This window comes from Penaeus monodon, chromosome 6, assembly GCF_015228065.2.
Source record: "Penaeus monodon isolate SGIC_2016 chromosome 6, NSTDA_Pmon_1, whole genome shotgun sequence".
NCBI classification, from domain to species: domain Eukaryota; kingdom Metazoa; phylum Arthropoda; class Malacostraca; order Decapoda; family Penaeidae; genus Penaeus; species Penaeus monodon.
The window spans coordinates 44,344,592-44,352,600 of record NC_051391.1 but is presented as its reverse complement, the minus strand read 5'-3'; positions in this window follow the sequence as shown (position 1 = coordinate 44,352,600).

Here is an 8,009-nt window from a genome sequence, read left to right as displayed (position 1 = left end):
ATAGTGACCTGACCCTATTAAATATTTTAATGAGAGAATATTTAAACCCCTTTTTAAGGAAATCATTATACAACTATATAGTCATGTAGGCATAAATTTAAAAAAACATTTTTCTGCTGGGTCACGAAAGGTGATAATGACACTTTTGATCAAGTGAACCTGTGGTTCTCACCTTGCTGTAGAAATAAAAAGGGAAAAAAAGCAGAAATGCTGCTGAAAACCCCCAAAAATACCAAAAAGTGTTGTATTCTTCTATACTTTCAATTTAAAGCCAGAGTGAGTCCTTGTTTTGAATGTTTGGTGTTTGGCTATACTGGGAGCTATTAATTTCAGCGCTTGTTTTTTTTTAAATTTGACAATAAAAAATTGCAACTAAAAATTTAAATATAGAAAAATTAAAAAAAATGCACTTTGAAGAGGAGACATTTTTTTGATAAAGCCCCTTCAAACTTCCAAACCTTCGCTTAGCCTTTATAAATAGACTAAATAAATTAAATGCAAATGATCTTTTAGCAACTAAAGATAGTTTGGGGATTAACCATATACAAAAAATTTGAAACAAAAATCCCCAAATTTGCTGAATCTTCTTTCAATTTTGATTCTTTATTTATGTGTTTGTTAATCATAATAAGTGGGGGAGGAATTTTGGCTGCTTACTAAAGTTTTTTTTTTCATCTTTTCAAAAAAAATCATCTTTTTTGTTACCCCCATATTCTCTATTTTACTAAATTTTCCCCCCTTTTAAAAACAAATACATTGTCCTAGTCCGTCTTTTTCAAAGGGAAAATTTGTTTATTCGAGTGTGTTCAGGGTACAAGTATCTTTTTTTTTTTTCAGCCACAAATTTTCCTGAATATTTTAAAAAAACATCATTTAAATAATTTATTTTTTTGTTCCTTCAGATATTTCCTTTAAACTACCTGATTTGCTGATCATCTTAAGATATGGCAGATGTTAAATGGTACCAAAATCAGTAGGTTTAAACCCAAGAACCTCATAAATGACGACAAAGAATGTAGATCCGGGCATTTCAAGGCCCCCTGACCTACATTATGTCAACCTGAAAAAATTTTTCAAAAATTTTATTTTTTACTCAATGTTAATTTTTTTATTTTTGAAGCAGAGGCAAGAGCGAGAATTACTTTTTTCACTTTTTTTTTTTTTTAAAAAAAAAAAAGGTCTCATGTTTGGACAGATAATTTTGAGAACACTTCCAGGGATGAGACTGTGCAGCAAAGACAAAAAATTTAAAGCTAAACTACCTGAAACTTGAAATGCTGGAAGAGGATGAGGATAAATAATTGAAAAATGCCAAGACCAGCGCAGAACATTAAAATAAAAAGGCTGAATAAATTTTAAAAAAAACATAAATGAATTTACGAATTAAAAAATTTCCCACATAAATATGCAACTTAGGGGTAGACAGGGGGTCCATTCCAAAAATTTTTAATAAGCTGATTTCCACTGACTGCTGGTGGGGACAAAAATGAAAATCCTGACTCAAAAAAAAAAATATAATATCAAATAGTGATTAATTTCTTGCTTGTCAATTCTAAAAACTTCCCGTATATTTTTTTTTTTTTATATATAACTGATAATATTCTAAGGCAACATCCCTGTAAAATACAAACTGTGCTTATTGGTTTTAGGAATTTTTATGGTTTAAAAAAAATATTTTCCAAAATGAATTCTCACATACAATAAAACTTTAAAGTAATTCCCTGGGATAATGTTTTTGTATTAAAAAGGAACACTGGGTAAGCAAAAAAAATTAGCAACTTGTTTTTTTGATAAGTAAGGTTAAAATTTACTGCAAAAAAAATGGGGGACACTTACATTACTCCAGACTCAAAGCATGGGAAGCTGTTTCTTCATATTTAGCACCATTGAACAAATCTCGAAATTTTAGGGCAATCTTTATAGAAAGCTAAAGATGAAAAAGAAAAGCTCCTATGATTGTTTCAAAATAAAAAAAAAAAATTTTATTTTTAATTTTAATCTTAAAAGTACTTTAAGGCAAACCCTAATTTACATTCATCTTTTTATATTTTATGCTTCTGAAAACTAGTGCACCTAAAGCTCTAGATTTAGAACAAAAATAATTCAAAAGGCTCATAATGCTAAACCCAACAAGTTTGCTAACTAACATTGATACCAATCCTAAAAAGCTAGTATTTAATGCTAAAGGTCAAAATCACCTGCAGAGTGATGTTTTATCCAGATTTAAAATCAATAGCTCTTTTGGATTGGTATACAATTGTTGTTAGCAAAATTTTAGTTTACTTTTGTACCTATTGAATTATAGATTTGTTTTACATACTAGATGCTTTAGGTGTCACTAATTTCAGAAGCATTTCAAAAGATGAATGTCATTATGGTTGCACTAAATACAAATTTTGAGCCATTAATTAAAAATAAAATTTTTAATGTTTATATTTTGGAAACAATATAGGAGTTTTTTTACGTCTTTAGCTTTTTTATAAAGATTTCATAAAAATTTTGAGATTTGTTTCAAGTGGTGCTAAATATGAAGAAATCAGCTTCCCATGCATTGATCTGGATGTAATTGTAAAGTGTCCTCATTTTTGTGCAGTAAATTTAACCTATACTTATCCATATAAACAAAGTGCTGCTCAAGTATTTTTGCTTTAGTCCAGTGTTCCTTTTTAATACAATGAAACATTATTACCCATGGATATTACTAATGTTAATATTTGTATGGAGTAATTCAGTCTGGAAAATATATTTTTTTAAAACCTTTAAAAAGTTTCCCTCAACCAATAAGCACAGTTTTTACTTTACAGAGGAATGTTGCCTTATGAAGTATTATCAGTTATATAAAAAATAAAAACATATATCGGAAGTGTTAGAATTGACAATGCAAGAAATTAATCACTATTTGACTTATTATATTTTTTATGTTTTTGAGATCAGGCATTTTCAGTTTGTCTCCACCAGCAGTCAGTGTACTATTCAGTTTATTAATATATTTGGAACTGGTACCCTGTCTACCCCTGAAGTTGCATTTTTATGTAGGCAAATTTTAATTCAGCTAAATTCAGTTAGTGATTTTTTCAAATTTATTCACCATTTAATTTTAATGTTCTGCAGCTGTTGTCCTTGCATTATTCAATCTAGGTTATCCTCAGTCCTCTTCACAGCATTTGCAAGTTTTTAGGTAGTTTAGCATTAATATTTTTTCTTTGCTGCACAGTCTCAATGCCTGGAAGTGTTTCTCCAAAATTTCTCTGTCCAACATGAGACCTTTTTTTTTTAATTATGAAAAAGAAAGTGATAAAGTAATTTCTCGCTCTTGCCTCTGCTTCTAAAATAGAAAATGTAACATTGCAGTACAAAATACATATTTGAAATTATTTATTCACGGTTGACATAATGTAGGATCAGGGTGGCCTTGAAATGCACCGGGATCTACATTCTTTGTCTGTCATGTGATGAGGTTCTTGGTTAATCCTACTGATTTGGGGACCATTCAACATCTGCCATATCTCTAAGAGATCAGCAAAACAGGGTAAGCTTAAAGGGAAAAAATCCCGAGTGAACAAAAAGTAATTGATTATAGTGATGTTTATTAAAATATTCAGGAAAATTCTGTGGCCTGAAAAAAAAAATGATACTTGTACTCCTGAACACACTCTGAATAAACATATTTCCTTAGAAATTGACAGGACTAGGACAATAGTATTTTGTTTTGAAAGTGGAGAAAATTCAGTAAAAATAGAGAATCATGGTCTGGTAATCAGAAAAAGATGATTTCTTGTATGAATGATGAAAAAGGAAACTTGTAGTAAGCAGAACCAAAGTTCCTCTTCTACTTATTATGATTAACAAGCACATAAATAAAGAATCCAATATTGAAAGAAGATTGCAGCAAATTGGGCATTTTTGTTACAAATTTTGTTTGTATATGTTAATCCCCAAACTGGATCTTTATGTTGCATAAAGATCAGTTTGCATATTAATTTATTTATGTCTATTATATAAAGAGCTAAGCATGAAAGGTTTGGAAGTTTGAAGTGGCATTATCAAATAAATGTCTCCTCTTCAGAAGTGCATTATTTTATTAATTTTTTCTATATTTTGATATTTAGTTGCAAGTTTTTATTGTCTAATTTAAGAAAACAAGCAAAGCGCTGAAAATTAGATAGCTTCCCAGTCATATGCTCAAACACTCTAACATTCGAAAACAAGGACTCTACTCTGGCTTTAAATTGTAAGTATAGAAGAGTAATACATACACTTTTTGGTCATCTTTGGAGGTTTTTTCGCAGCTTTTTCTGCATTTTTTCCCTTCATTATTTAAGAAAGGTGATGAACCCTATGGTTCACTTGATACAAGTGCCTTTTCATTTTTGGCAGCCAGCAAAAAAATTTTTTTGTAGATTTGCCTACATACAAATTAGTTGTATATATGTTTTCCCTTAAAAGGGGTTTTAAATTTTCTTATTAAAATAAGTGAATAGGGCAGGTCACTACTGGTAATGGGGCAAGCTAAGTTCAGAGAACCCTTTTTATTATTTTCCTAAGATTTCTAATTTTTGCTTTTTGGGTAAAATTTTTTTTTTCCCTTTAAAAATGATTTGCATTTTTGTTAATCGCAATTAATGTTTTTTTGTACGGATGATCTGTGTTTCATTGAAATTCTTTGTAATAAAACCCCTTTTTAAAAGACAAGGTTCTTACAATAGCTAAAAACACAGTTTAAATTTTCATAAGGTATGAAAAATAAAAAATCCCAATAATTTAAAACATTTTTTGATTTTTAAAATACTGAAAATAACATTTATATGTTTTTCCCTAAAAAACCTAATTCAAAGGGTATGATTTTCACTGTGTGAAATAATACTGAATACGAAAAGGGAAAAGAAAAAAAAATGAATTTTGAGAGGAAAAATTAAAAGAAAGGGTAGAAACTCAAATTTATTTAGCCCGTTTCCATGTCTGACATTATAGATATATAATTGCCATGTAGGAATAGCAGTGCATTTAAGGGGCTTTCGTATAGGCCCAAAGATACAAAGGGGAAAAACCTCTTAAATTTAAACGGGGGGGTTTGGTTCCAGGGGACAATCCCTGGGGAAACATTATTTTAACACTTCTAAACCAAGTAAAATTACATTCCCCTGCTTTTGCATCTGCTCCCCTTTTTTCCCCTTTTTCTCTACCTCCCTTCCAGTCTCACACCCACTGTTTTTGTCGAGGGCTTGGGGAACAAGACTGGGGCCCGAAATGGTGGTACTCACCCTAAACTGGGTAATTTACAGTTTTTTCTTCTCCCCCATTCATTTTCCTTCCCTTCTCCAACCCCTACCTCCACTTCTTAAAGGTGTGAGAGCTGTTGAAAGGATGAAGGGCCAACTTTGTACCAGTCTTGAACAGCCTTGGGGAGTCATGGACAAAGTATTCACCTGTTTAGTTTCTAGCTTTACCCTCAAGGGCTGGATTGGACAGAAAAGGGGAATCCCCACACCCCTTCCCCCCCAATCCTTGCCCCGTTGTCGTGGGGGGGGTTAGGAGGGGAGCGGGACCCAGTGATGGGAACTCCCCAACCTTGGGACTCACCCCTCGACCACTAATTTTGCAGGGTCTTTTTTTCCCTTCCCCTTTTTTTTCTGCCCCCTTCCCCAAAAACCCTTCTGCTACCCACCTCCTAAAGTGTGAGACCTGCTGAAAGGATAAAAAGGGCGATTTGCCCCGTCCTGAAGGGCCCTGGGGGGCCCATGGCAGGGTTTTCCCCCGATTTTTTACCTACCCCTTTACCCTAAAGGGGACCCGAGGGGGACTGTTTTTACCCCCCAACAAATCCGGGTTCCATGGCCAAAATGAAAAAATACCCCCACTATTAGGGGCAATGAGGCTTGCCCTTACAAATAGCCCCAACGTTTAAAACCCCCTGTTTCCCCTGACCCACTCCCCTTTTGCCCACGGCCCAAACCTGCAAAAACTCCCCCTTAAATGCCTACTATACTAGCCACAATCAACCCTTAAAGGGAACTTTTCCCATTTCCCCCAGCATGCTAAATTTAAACCCCTTCCCCCCAAAACCTCCACATAAACCACCCCACCTCCTTATTAATACCTTACGGCCTTATACCCCACCTCTCCAAAACTACCTCCCTCAACACTACTCCATTTCGCACGCCCGCCCTTTCTACCCCTATTCTAAAACAATCTTGAAACTCTTTTAGCGCAGCAAATGGGACGATTTTTGTATTCCCCCCCACAGCCCCCTACCTACAACCCTCCCCCCAAAAATGTCTCCAAAAAAAAAAGTAGGAAAGTCTTTTTCCCGTAGCCGACCCGACCGCTCCCGTCTTGTCACAGAAACACCCGAACCAAGCTATAGCATTAACAAACTAACGACCTATAGGGAAAACCCCACCCTTGCAGAACCCCATCCAACCCAAAATATTTGACCGGAACAGTTTCTCTCCCAGAAAAATTGCCCCGTCTATACAAAATTGGTTAGACTGTGGAGAAACTATTGCCTGTCCCGACTATGATGCAACATCAGAAAATGCTACTCCTTCCCCCCCAAGGGGTCTCGAAAGAAACCCATAAATAGCCAAATTCCCTTTCCCGTAGAATCCCTTCCCTTTAAGTCTACTAGGAGGAATCCCCCCCGTTCGTCCGTCCCAACCTCCCCACGTCATGCAAAAATTGTTGGCGTCTAGGACCCCACCAACATTGCCGTTCCACACCGAGCCCACTTTTTCCTTTCCCACCCCGATCCTACTAGGCCCAACCTGGCCATCCCCGATCTAACTGCTCTGCACAATCAGCACTGTGCCAACTGGGGCGGCCCCCATAATGTATTTTATAGGGGCGTCCCCCCTACAAATTTTTGAGTCTGATTTTGCATCTCAGATTAAAAATTGGGCTCACACTACGTAAAGCCAGACAAAAGGGCACGTCGACGGGTTTTCCCCTCTTACCCCTTACTCCCCGAATCGTCATTCTCCCAATTTCTCCTAAACCCCCCCCTAATGTAACTCCCCTTCACCCATAACCCCCCCCGTCAACTCTTTTGCCATCCAAAATCTAGCCCTCCAATCTCTATAAGTACCCAATCACCATAAACCCCAACTTTTCCTCCCCCTCCTCGCACTCCCCGTCGACAGAAAAAACTTTTCCACCCCTTCTTCCCTACAACAATCACCTCCCCCTTTCCTTTTTCCCCCTTCCTTGAGACCCCAGTCCTCTTTTCCCCCCCCTCACCAAATCCTTTATCCCCCAAAACCCCCCAACCAACTCTCAGGAAACTTTTTGAAAATTCAAGATTATTTAAGAAAACTAAACCTAAACCCTCCAAATCTACCTCCTGCTCCCCCACACCCCAAAAACTTTTCCATCCTCCTCCTAAAATACCCCCCCTAACCCTATTCTCCAAACCCCCTCCCAACACAGTCCATCCCCCCCGACCCAACCCCCCCTTTAAAACCCTCCCACCACCCCCTCTACCCCTTCCCTCCCTCCTGGATACACACGTAAAATCCTTATGTCACAAGTACCCCTTCCTCAGACCCCCATTCCATACCCCTCCTTAAACACAACCCCCACACCTCCCCATCTAGCCCTATCAGCCTTATCCCCCCCTCTACTGCTTCCCCCCTCAAATATCCAACACTTACTCTATTTAAAGATAACTACCTTCTTTGGAATATTCGGGGTTTCCGCTCCCAAACCCAAACCTTCGCATACCCTTTTCCTTTTTTAAACTCTCTTTGATGTTCAAGAGACCTTTCTTACATTGCCAATACCAACCCAATTTCTTTTTGTCTTTTCCCCCAATTTCCCTTTAGTCTCGTCCATACTTTTTAATCAAAAACACCTTATGTCACCCTCCCTTTCAGCCCCAATGCCCTTCCCAAAAGTTATTCTTTTTCCCTTCACGTTGGATCACATGTTTTCTCTACTTTCCCCTTCCTACCCCTTTTGACTTTGTTGCTTTTAAAAATCTAATTTCCCAACTTCAACACCTTTTCCCTCAT